The sequence below is a fragment of the Theobroma cacao genome, chromosome 2 (genome assembly GCF_053813885.1).
Source record: "Theobroma cacao isolate CCN51 chromosome 2, ASM5381388v1, whole genome shotgun sequence".
NCBI classification, from domain to species: Eukaryota; Viridiplantae; Streptophyta; class Magnoliopsida; order Malvales; family Malvaceae; genus Theobroma; species Theobroma cacao.
Genome location: NC_142640.1, coordinates 38,072,461 through 38,085,960, shown reverse-complemented (window position 1 = coordinate 38,085,960; position 13,500 = coordinate 38,072,461).

Below are 13,500 nucleotides of genomic sequence, written 5' to 3'. Positions count from 1 at the left end.
TATTTATGCAGTGTTCTTAAAATATCATTTTATGTGAAAATTGAATATTTTATTGAATATTTTTATTTTATTATAACAGTCATAATTCCATTTTAAACGAATGTTTTAGACATCCAAAATTATTTTTGATTAAGAAATATGTGTTTTCCACTTACATACTATATTTTTAGATGATTTTTGAGATTTTTGGGATAAATGACAAAAATACCCCTGTGAGACGGAAATTATTATTTCATTTGTTTAAGTTGGAAACAGTTTAAAATCTTTTAAAATGTGGTATTTGGAAACAGCTACCCACAGGGGAAATGAGAAGCTGATATTAAAGCCTTGCGGGGTCTCGGTTGACATTCTGGGTAATGAATGTAAATTGAGACGTCGCGGCGGTTGTCACGGGCTCGATGGGAGTTCCGGGTCGTGACACATATGATTGAAAAATGGTTGATATTTGATGGAACATTTTGAGGTAATGAATTAGAGATATTAAATATTGTGATTGTGCTTGGCTACTAGAGTGAGTATGTGGAGCCTAATTTGATGACAACTTTAAAGTTAAGCATTAATTTGATATGCTCTGATGTGGTGACATAAAGTTTAGAAAATTATGAATGTGATATATCATTGAGTTGTAATCCAGTAAGGTATAATAAGATGAGATGTGTTCCTGGGATATTAGGATGATCCTAACACTTTCATCTTTTGGTGATATTTGCTTATATTTGACAGATGGCTAGATACACACACACACACACACACACATGCACGTCTGTGTGAGTTATTATGCTATGTTAGCATCCCCCCTCACTGAGTATTAGATGACTCACCCCTTTGTTGTACCATGTGTAGATAAGTAAAGCTATAAAATTGTGTGGCTAGTGTGATCGTTGGACAAACACACATTTGGCATCCGGTAGGTTTCCATCCCATTGGTCACTCTGTTGAGTTAGAACTATGTTAGCTCCTGTTGGTGGTACTGGTTTCCCAACCATGTATATTTGAGATCTGTGTAGGCATGATGATGCCATTTATATGTGTATAAGGGTTTTATGATATGAACCCACTATTACAACCAATGTATGGCTTTGTGAGAAATGTATTAAATATTGTGTATGAGCTATGTGCCAAGCAAATATTTATGTATTTGAATTTAAATATTATATGAATGTATGAGATTGGAAATCCTTGGAAATGTGAATATGTTTGGAAATTCTATGGCTTGCTCTGGTCTTATGCGAGTTTAACTTGTCAGACTTGTGTGTCAGTTATGGACCCTCGGATTTGAGTCATGACAAAGTTGGTATCAGAGCCCTTAGATCATGGAGTCTTAGGTAAATTTGTATATTTCAACGGAGTGTCGGGATTAATGTAAAGTCTTATTCATGGTTTGTGGCTACAGCACTAATTATAAGCAATAAGCTACGCGAACTCCCAAGTCTTAGTAAGCCAACTTACCCTTGGATTCTGAGTTTGAATTTGACTGGTGTTGCTTTAGTCTGGGTGAGGATGCCACCTTGAGGGACAAGCCACCATTAAGAAGACTTTGAGGCAAAATGCTCTTAAGGAGATATTAATGGGAATATACTTTTATGACATTTGGCCGTGACAGTTGAGATGGGATTGTTAGGTCCACTAAAATTGATGACGCATTGAGATAATGGCTTGAAGCCTTTGGCAATAATTTAAATGGTTGGATAGGCACTGAGGCAAGTGCGCTGTGTTAATGTTTGGTTATTCTGTATTTAGGATTTCGGATAATCGGCCTTACTATTTTGTTTGAGTAAGTACTAATGAATGCTTCCACACTTTGATGGTGTATAGGACTATTGCGTATACGTGTAATTGATATGAAATCCCTAGGAATTTGATATGCACATATGTGTCGAATATGGGTACAACAGCCCATTTGAAGTTGATTTTGGCTCTCGCCCGATGGTTGAGTATTCTCAAGATTTGATTTGACGTGATGTGATTAAAAGCTATAAGTATGCGAATTAGCCTCAAGGCGAGCCTTGGTGTTTGTCATACATGACATATGTATGGGGGAAAAAAAGGACATGTAAGGGAAAAAAAAGGCTAGCGAGTGTTATATTGCCCATAAAGGTGTTTGTACAGGCTGGTAGCTACCGTAATGAGGGCAATTGGACTATTCTAAAAAGTTGAGGTGTTTGTGGCATTGTTTCCTAATTTGTTAGAGCATGGTGTTAATTTGATTTTGGTATAAGAAAGAGAAGATGAGTTTTTTACTTGTTAACTGTGTAAATTGTTATCTTGGGGCCACCATGCTAGTCTACATAGGTGGTAAAATAGGTTGAGCCTAAAATGGTTTGGGTTATGTCTCTGTAATTGTGTTCCACTTCAAGTCGCTAATACAAGTGATTTTCTTGATCATGGAGGCACCTTAAATGAATGACAAGATGTTCCGAGATTATAGATAGTAATAAGAAATTGGTTGACTGAATAGAAAATGGAAATTGGGTTATAGTGGGATGACTCTATTTTGCTCGTTAAGTCCTTTGGTGCTTTACCTAGGGAATTGATTCTCTTATTTCTAGGTCTGTAGCTTCATGTCATTTGCAACCCAATTATCTTTTTGATTTCTTATTTTACTTTACATGCAAAACAAGCCATGACAAGGGTTTTTTTGTCCTACATGTGCTATGCTGTATCACTACCATACAAGGGTAGTTTTTTGTATCCTTATACTGAACTAATGAAATCAGTTTTGTTGCATTTCAAAAAAAAAAAAGTTAAGACCAAACTAACATATCTCATCTTGAATGTAAAACTATTTATCCAGATTAAAACCAAACATCTCTAATCTTTTATATGAAAATATGTCATAGAGTTTGATTTTCGTCTAATTTATTTGTGTTCATAATTATATCAAACACTTAGTTCAACATAACTGCATAGTCAATGAATCACAAAACATAAATGTGGAATGAATAAACCTTTCTTTAATTAGCCACTCATGTCAATCCACTTAAACTTGATTGCTTTCTTAGACATGTCAATCATGGCCCTTGGATACGTGCTAAGAAACATTAATCTTCACTTTATGACATAGTTATATGTCACAAATGGTACAAATGTAAATCTTACATCTACAGGGCTCACAAAGTGATGAAACAACGATCCATTCAAGCACCCTCTCTATATTGTTGGAATAACATATACAATATGACATGTATGTTATGATGAAACTCCCACTAAAGGATGTCACATACTTTCACCATACAAATCTTGGCTTAAAAGTTACTAAAACACATAACTTGAGAATCTTAAAAAAATTGCTTCATTACAGCATATTCTTAAGAAACTCACATTCGAATACAAGCTTAATGAAGGTGTGAAAAGTTTGTATGTTTGACTCATAATAATAGTCTCATCTTGATCACTTACCAAGGAAACAATTAAAGATAATTATTTTTCTTAGTCATTAAGAGTCAACGTGATCACTCGCACCTCACTGTTAGTTCTAAAATAATTAAATGCCTCATCTTGCATTACTTAATGCATCAATATGAGGTAATATTACTATTAGCGTAAAGTTGTGCAAATCCTACTGGGGTTAGGATTAACACAATTGCCTATAAAATATGAGGCTTATGCTGCACATAAAAGGCTACTACGATCAATCTACAAACAACAAAAACCTTCAGAGGCTAGTGAGGAAACCAACAAAAGAGAATCCAAGCCTTGTTAGTCAACTTATTGCCCTTAACCTTGTGAGAGGTCAACAGTTTATATACCCTAGTGTTCAAACCTTGTTTTTCTTCTTTTGAGTGGTGATTCATTGTATTCCAACTTTTAAACATGATTTTAGTAATAGTTAACCCTATACTTGTGATGATCAGTGAACAAGTAGAAAGTTGAGATATCACACCTAGCCAGCACAAATTGTACCGTTGTTGTTGATTGGAATTCCTCATTGTTGTTAGTTATGTTTCCATTTCTCCTAGTGAAAAAAGAACTCTAAAAGCCTCTCCCTTGGCTAGCACTAGACTTTGCAAGTATAATTGACACCAATCTCTTTTGTAATTATTTGTAAAATATACTCTTGTGGATTACTATCATAAATTGTACAATTGGATAGCTTGTGGTTTGTTACAACTTAAGCTTGGTGTTGAGGATTATCATTGTGCTTGAAAACCTTGTGATTACGACTTTAAGGCCTGAAGGTATAATGGCTTGACTCCATAAATTAGGGTTTATTTGTATTAAATAACCAAAATTTGATTTAAATTTTCACTATGCTAATGATGATTACATGTTTCTTTCCCAACATATGCCACTTTTACATCTCACTTTTTAGTGATGTGGGATTTTGTACTCATATGTGAATCTTAATAAATCTCCCCCATTCACATGTGAGTTGTGATAAACTCCCTCATGAAAGCAAACCGAACTATAGATCTTAACTACCTATGCACCTTTAGATCAACACTCAACCACCACTTGTCTCTTTATGTCTAAGTTGTCCATAGTGCACCAACTTCTACATTCATTCTTAGTTGATAACACACCTTTAGGCCTAGCACTCCACCTCGTATCTCCTGTACGTCCACGTTGTTCTAGTGCATCACCTTTTTACGGTTTTCAAAATACTACACCACCATACTTGTTGGATCCAAGTCGAACCTTTGACTTAATAGCAATTTGAAGGCAAACAAATAGATTTGGGATTACTTACTCCTATTCCAATATGAATTCTTGAGATCAATTTTTTTATGGTTGTTTTAAGAACCTCCAAGGATCTACTTTTTAATGAAATATTGTAATGCTTCTTGATTTTCTTATTTATGGAATAATTACTAAAGTGGTCCCCAAACTTTCACACTCCAAGTTCTAGGGTTTTACATGTATATCCAAGAATTAAGCAATAGAGAGTTTAGGAGATCTATTACAAGTGTAATTAGGATTCTTGCTGGAGTTAATTTCTACAAGTATATGACTTATTTTGATAGCAGATATCACAATCCTATTAGGAATAGGATTTTAAAGCAACTCTAATTAAGAGGAGGAGATATGCTTGGGACTAATGAGTTTGGATCCACTTGATTCGACCCATGTTCCAATAGGAAGAATTTTGAGTAAAAAATAGAGAAAGATGATGTAGTTTTTAGGAAAGAAAAAAAGGGGAGTAGAAAGAGTATGACTATAAATATTAAATAGTTACATCTTATGAATTATACATATTGATTAACTCAATTTAAAAATATAAAAAAATATTTTTTTATTTAATTGATTTCTAAAATCATTTTTTAATTTTTTAATTTAACAATTTTGACCTATTTAGCTTGAAGGTTTTTGTTTTTTGTAAGTTTTTAACAAGGTCTTGAAAGTTAGAAAATTTCTTTCAATTTAAAAAGTTGTAAATAGTGCGAACAAGTGAACCTCTGAGAACATTACCATTTTAATTACGCACTAATTAATTGCTACTAAGTAAGCATTTTTACTTTTTTTTTATCAAAAATAGATTATGCCTATGAATTTCTTAGATAATATACTAACATACAAAATATACAAAGAAAGGTAAATTAAAAATAACCTTATATTGAAAATCATTTTATCTCTTTTAGTTTGTAGTTATCGTTACACACACACACACACACACACACACACACACACACTTTTATATTAACTAGAAACTTATTGGCGACCCATTTTATATTGCCTTACATAAATGAACTTAGACAAATTAAGTTTTTTTTTAAAAGGTATGCAATTTTATTGCTAGTTGCCATAGCAAAAAAAAACTATGGCTTTTATGAGTACAAAATGAAAATAAAGTATAAAAATTAGAACCCCAAGACATATGGACCCAATTTGGGGATACTGGGTACAAACTAAACCCATGAACCAAACTTTTCCCTAAGCCCACCTAACTAAGCAAGGAAAAATTCATGCAGTACTCAATGGAAACTATTAACTCACTAGCTATCCAAACATATTCGATCTTCAATTAAATTCCTCTTAGCATATCTCAATAGCAGGCTTTCAAGTCAACTCAAAACACCGCCCCACCTCCATTACATAAGTGTCCAAATCCCTTTAAATTATTTTTAGTTGCTATTCGAGAAACAAACCACTATCTGCATTGTACAGACCAGTTAATTAGTGCGCACATACAACCTTATCCAAATAAATCAAGAAAAAATATTTAGTCATCCCACCAATTCAATTTGCACACCAACTTAATCTCCACAAAAACCCCACCTGAGTCCATGTTTATTTAAATATAGCAAGTAACTTCCTACTCCAACATAAACTAAACAATTTAAAATTGATTTGGATTTGTCTACAAAACTCAACACAGAAATACGACTCATACTTCAACTCAACCCAACAATATGAAACCCTATTCTTTAATTAAAGGAACTTCTCAACCTATCGTCCAACCTCCTAGACTCCTTCACCTATATTTCTATTTCAAATCGAATTCATCCCCATTTAAAAACTCACAAACCACATCAAACTCTTATCACTTATTATCTCCATCTTATTCATATCTCTTTAAGCAAATGTTTGAAAAAGTATGTCTCTCCTTTGAATACCAGCTTTTGCCAATAGATCAGCTTTTTCATTAACTTTCCTTATCCACACATTAAAACTAGACCTATTTAAAGATCCAGATCACCTTTCTTTTCCGTGTCCATAGCAATCACCATTTGAATAAAATCTTTTCCAAAAATTCTCAAATGCCAAACCAACCACATTACTAACATCCCATGTTATTTTGACCTTCATTAGATTAGTATTAGAAGTAAGATATTGATCTAAGTCTTGTATAAATTGATCAATAACTTTCTTTGCCCATTTATTGCTCTACAAAACATTACTTCTTTTACTGTTTGACAATTTATTTTTGTTACAACCTTTCTTACACCTAGGTCTCCTTCTAGGTCTTTGATTATACTTCCATCTTCCACCTTATCTCCTAACTCTGCATCACCTTCATAAATGTTACCTCTAGCGTGAATCATAACTTGCAATTTATGATCTCTAATTCGGTTCCATCTTTCTTTTTTAGCTGCAAACAAGTCCATTATCTTTTCACCAGCATCATTCTCACCTAGATATCGTATTTGCATTATCATATCCACCTATCTTAAACCAAATAACCATGTGGTATTTGATGCAGAATCCTTGTAAAGAGACCTTGGCGCTTCCAACTATTCATATTTACTCGAAAATTCTATATTTAAGGGACTTAAATTTAAAAGACTCTTATCTAGACAAAAACACTCCACATAATTAAGTTCTTTCTCTTCATTATATACTATAATAACATTATTTTCCAAGCATTTCTCATTATTCAGATTCGAATTCTTATCCTCAAGTTTTACTGCTCTCTTTTCACAAGATTCCATTTCGACATTCTCTCGTTCATTCACACTATTTAAAGAGTCCTTCCTAATGACATTATTTTTAGTACCACCTTTCAATTAATGTGTTCAAATTTGAACAACCTTGTCTGAATTCCGATAGTCCTTCTTTGTCTTGTCCACCCCATCTAAAAAATGAACAAATTTAAAACTTATCTCATTACACTGCTGAATCAGGTTTGAATTTTGAACCTCCATGTTCCTATAAATCTATAGATAATCATGCAAAAGTATTTTCGACCAAGATATCATTCTAATTGCCACCATTATCAGATTTATGCTTAATTCCTCCACACTATGTTTGTAAGACTTTGGCCTCCTCTTCCAGCTCTTGATTTTGAATTCAAATTCGAATTTCGAATTGTAGTTGGGATTCGACATTCACCAGCCAAACGTGCCCTATCATTGGAGCCAAACATTCTCTTCCTATAGCATTTTACTCTGGTTACCAATTATCACCTGAATCCGATGGATTTAGCACTTCCAATACTGGGGTACAAATTTTATGCAAGTTATCACTTACACATAATTATGTGAAAGTCGAAATGCAACTCACTTTTTTAATTTTAACAAGTATGCACCCTAAATCAAATTTGCTCAAAGCCATTGTGCAAACATCTAATCTCACAAATTTACCCCATTTATCCCCTAAAGCTTTGAAAAGATTGTAATGCCAAACATGCAACAGAACATCTTCTACTTTCACTCAACAAAAAAAATTCCTATTGCACTAAATTTCTATCATTGGCCACTAAATTACTCAAACATGGTTGAAAGCAATTCAAATAATCATCAATCAACACTTTGATATCACATAAGGTCAGCAGTTCCTAGAATCCCGCATTGGGCGAACTGTAACCTCAATCCCTTGCATTATGAGTCCTTTTTTAAAGTCACCAATTGGGCAACCATCTCAAAGGGCCCCAATAACTTCCTTTTCTTTATCCTTCACAGGAGGTTCCACCTTAGGCCTACTTTCAACATGCACTGGTTGTTCATCCTTGATAACCTCCTTGAAGGTTTCAGTAGGCCCTGATCTACCATTGGTTTATCAAAAAACGGCAAAAGCATTCGTCTCCCCACTGTATCTGCCTTTTTAACCAACAATCATCCCCTAGCTATGTATAGCCTAGTACTACCCCTAATGGCCAACGTCAGCTCATTTTCCTCCTTAAACCTAACCAAAGCAAAACTATACCTTATCTTAGACACACTCTTTGGCACAAAAGCATCCACCACCACCCCGAATTCATCAAAAATCTCTTTAATGTCAGCCCAAGAAACTCCCTTTGTGATATTATTCATAAAAATTGTATGCAAAAATTTCATCCACTGCGCCAACTTCTGATTGACCAGGAATCCTTGTGTCTTGAAACCCATATCTTTGACAATCCGTAGCTGCTTCTCCTCCTCCATGCCTACCCACAAAAAACCTCTCCACTGTTTCTCTCTTTTTTAATTAAGCAGCATTTGGCAGACAAATGACTTGGACAAATTAAATTAGTTTAGATATTAAATTAGATGTTCATTATTACTATATGAATATTGCTGGCTAAACATACTTAAATGCAGTAGTAATAGTTTTTGGAGAAGATAACATCTATCGTCCTTTTTTCCCTTTTTTAACCAAACATTTCGATCATGTTGAGATTAATTATCTCCAACTTTGCCTTTTCCTTTCTTCCCAAATTAGTTCATTTTTCCTTTTCTTTGAATACATTTGTACAATGTTAAAAAGAGAGGGGGATCAAAACTAGACTTTAACCATGCAGCCACCAGTTACTATGCCAAACTTGGAATCTTTGATTGTTAGATAAGCTATAAAACTTTTTTGAGTGAAATGAACTTAAACCAAATCAAAGCTTGCTCCCTGACTTCAGTAAGCATTAGCCCAAATGTTAACCACACCTTGACTCCATAATCGGATTCTGATTTGAAATGAATCAGTCTTTCCCAAGTTAACAATCAAATAGAAAAACTATTTTTGGCATGAAAGGAACATGTAACTCATTAAAGTAACCAGAGAAGAAAGTACCAAACTCCATACTGAAATTCAAGGGTCGAAGTCAATAAACTCATGCGGCTCCTTTTACTTGCCGTTAAAGAGTTTCCAATCCAATGTTTGGGAATTGAAATGGAATTTCCCTCATTAAATAAGCAACCTGAAGGGCTGGAGCGGAGGGAAAGTTAATCCATGAACCCAAAATCAAAGTGCGAAAATGATAGTATTATTAGATACATTTTGTTAATTCTGCAAGGTCCAAATGACAATTGCTTCTAAGATAAATGGGAAGACCTGGCAAACAAATTCATGATGGCTCGAAAATGATGGATGGATGAGAGTCAAGCATTAAGCTCTCATCATCAAACGATGAAATATTAGAAAAAAATGGAGGTGACTTTTAAGGTGGGTTGCTGGCTTTTTTCGCTGTCATCATTCGTTCAGTATTATATTATTTTGTTCATATCGTTGCATATTTTCAGACCTTAGAATTCTACTTGGTTGAATGCGTGTGCTTGTCGTGTGGAGCTGCATACATCTTAGACTTTGGTAACTCACCTTAGCTTAAGTCAGTTTCATCTTCCATTGCCTAAAAATAGTTGGCTTTGACAACCTTCTTAAGCTTTTCATTAAGTTGCTTGCTCAACTCAAAAACTGAATATAACTCTGCTCTATTTCATTATCTGTCGGCATTGTCGTTAAGGTCTATTAGTCGAATATTTTTTCTAACATTTGGTTCTCAACCTCCAAAGTCTATATTGAATTAAAGACAGTTCAAGTAGTGAAACTTTATTATACGAGAAAAATGCAACATTGATCCAAGGTCTTTGTACAGAAAAAAAAATTAATGTGTCCTATAATTTAAATATTCGATTCTTGATAAAAAAAAATCACCAAATTAATATTATTCAGCATCTTTTATATAATTGGATAGTAAAAAATGGGATAAAATTGTCTCCTGCATTATGTTTTATTTTGACTTTACACAAAGTTGAAAAAAAAATTGAAATTGAATTTTCACTTCATTGATTAAGAATAATTTTTTTCTGCAAATTGTTCAAAAGTTGAAAATAATTTTGAGGACCAGATCAAATTTAGGATCTGCCTTTTTTATTGGGGGCATATCCCAAAAATTGCCCCAAGAGAAAAAAGAGGTGCCAAAAGTTAAATGTTAAGAAAGATCAAAAAAGTTTAGGACAAAACGGGGTGGGCGAAATTGACCGAGACAATCATTAAGAATATGCCAAGTGTAAAAAAAATACCTGCTCCACAGATATTTCGCTGCCGACGAGCACAGTCCTTATTAATGAAACTCCGGGTAGTAATCGTCCACGTGTGCGGTCATGATCAAAGCAATAGGGAAAGCGGCAAGCCCAGTGTCCACGCTGAAGTTGCCAGATGCTGATACACACTGCTTTGACGATACCTCATGGTGCAATGGGACCCACAGGAGGCCAATCAAATGGACAGAAACGGTGCAATGTGGCAGCCAACGCCTGGTAACATAGAAAGCTCATTGGAATGGGCAGAAATGTGGGGTCCTTTCCTTTCCAAGTGTCGCTTCCTTTTAGTCTGTTTCTAGGGGGTACAGATACAGGATAAGAATTGCAATGGAAGTGGGACCCAGGGGACTGATCGATGTGGCCGAGTGGGGCCCGGGACGTGGAGATTGTTGGGTTTGTTGGTTGGGACAAGCACACGAGAGTTTCTTTCTTCAATTCTAATCTTAAATTTTTCCTTCTTTCGGGGCTGTCGTCACACATGTAGGCAATTTTCGTGGGCCCTGATGTCCACGTGCGCTCCATGTCTCCTTTGGTCATTTCATCCATTGTCTGGGTACCTTTGGGCCCCAGGGCGAGAGAGGGAGCTGATGTGCTACAGTACAAGGCGTAATGGGCTTTGGAGCTTTCTGGCACGGCACCTGATTGAACAGATGTGATTAATAATTAATTATTCATTATAATAATTTATTTAATTTAAAATAAAATTATAAAAATTTAATTTAACATAATTGAAAAATAAAAATATATTTAAATATTATGTCTTTAAATTTCAACTACTAGTAATAAAACAAAGTTCCATTTGAGATAAAGATTTAAATATGATTTTTATTTGGAGGATAGAGGGATTTGGCTTTATGAACAACAAATATGTATAAGCTATTAGTTTCCACTTTCTACAGAAGCAACATTTGCATGGAGTGTAGTTATTAGTTATAGTTACTAGTTGCTAGCCCCCAGTGGAACATCTAATGAAACAAGGAATTTTTGCAATAAGCGGTTAAAACGAATGAATTTTTATGTAGTGTATATTGAATAATTGCACTAAATTTGGTTTCTAGACTAAATTATACACTAAATATGTGACAAAACAATGGCAACCATATCAAGGTGTAGTATTTGAAGAAGCATTTGAAATTCTTGGATAATGCTAATTCGGTTTTTAATCAAATTCATCCCTCCGATATACTAGTGTGTACCTCCAATATACAATTATTTGTTTTCGTTTTTGTTGGTTTTTACATATTGACTACTTTCACAAGCAACAAGTTTACCTAATAAATCAAATTCAAATAGGTTATTCAAAATTCATGTTCCCAATCAAAATATTAGAAATTTTAATTATAATTTTTGTTTAGGTAAGGACGTAAGTTAGTGCAAAAACTTTTAATTATTAAATTGTCAAATTGGTTATTGATCTTAAAAGAAAAGAAAAAAAGGAAATTTGATTCATCAGAAAATATATTAATTTCCATTTCCAAAATTTAAATATAAATCCGCTTTCGTTTACAAGCTGTATCTTATAAAAAGAATATAATATATTTATCTGTTACAAATAAAAAGTAATTTCAATGTTAATCCACTAACTGATTTTGTTAGAAGAGTTACTTGAAAATGGCTTTGATTATTATTATCAATAAAAAAAAAATATAGCCAGAAGGCTCACCAACCAAAACTGAAAATGGCCTGGCAAGGTTTAGCCATCACATACCAAGTTAATTATTCTCAAGTTATCTCTATCATTGTCGCTTGAAAACCAGAAACCGATTATGATAGAGCAAGAAGAATGCCAGCATTTACTTGCTCAATTGCCTATATCAGGCTCCACTACATGATTCTCTATGCCACTTCTTAACTCTAACTAGCTTAGCCCATGATCCACAAATATTGTTCAATTTGTAACTGCATAATTGAATGGTGCAGCCCAAATCCAATTCAGTGTAGATCATTCATCATTGAGTCCTAGAAAGGATATCAGTGTACTGTAGCCTCTACTTGCATCCAATATATTACCCCCAAAAAGAAAAAACCGGTTCACAAATGATTCAACAATACATGGCTTGCTCACAAAGAAAAAAAGATGATTAAAAGAAGCAGCAAATTGGTTGATATTTTTATCCAAACGAAAGTTGACATGTTCTTCAAACAGGGATGGTTAAGTTAAGAAGGTAAAACTTAAAGATGCAGTTGAAGCATAGTTTTAACATTGTTCCTACTAAATCCCTTCTTTGTATGAGTATACAGGGTTAGAATTACTGAACATATACTCTGAGAAATAGAAAAACTCACTCCAAAAGACCAGATCATTATAATGAAGATTTAACTGCAACTAAGCACGCATATTAACTGGGAACTTATGATCCCGATAATTTGTTTTATAGGTCATGCAGAAAGTATAGGGAGACAGCCAGGTGGATATATAGTACTAAACCTGCAGTAACATAAGTAGTGTACATCTCCCTAATATTATGAATCTCTGCCTTGCAGAGATTACATCTGACTAGTACCTCTTGATCAACACCATTTGCTTACAGAGATCTTCCAAATAAATCCAAAGATTCCAGGAGTTTCTCATCCAGTTATGATTTTCATTTCTCCACTTGAAGTAATATGTTGACTTTACGATGCCCTTTCTTTCTTTATCAGGAACTTCAACTATACCAATCTAATCTATGAAACTGTTCTATGATAAGTAGCAGTTTGTTAGGGCCATGCATAACAGAGTTCATTTTGCACCATATTCTGACCTTACATTGGTTACATATTGCCCTAACCAATTGTAGTAAAAATTCATTGCCAATTGAATACCTCAAGTCTAGAAAATAATCACTTA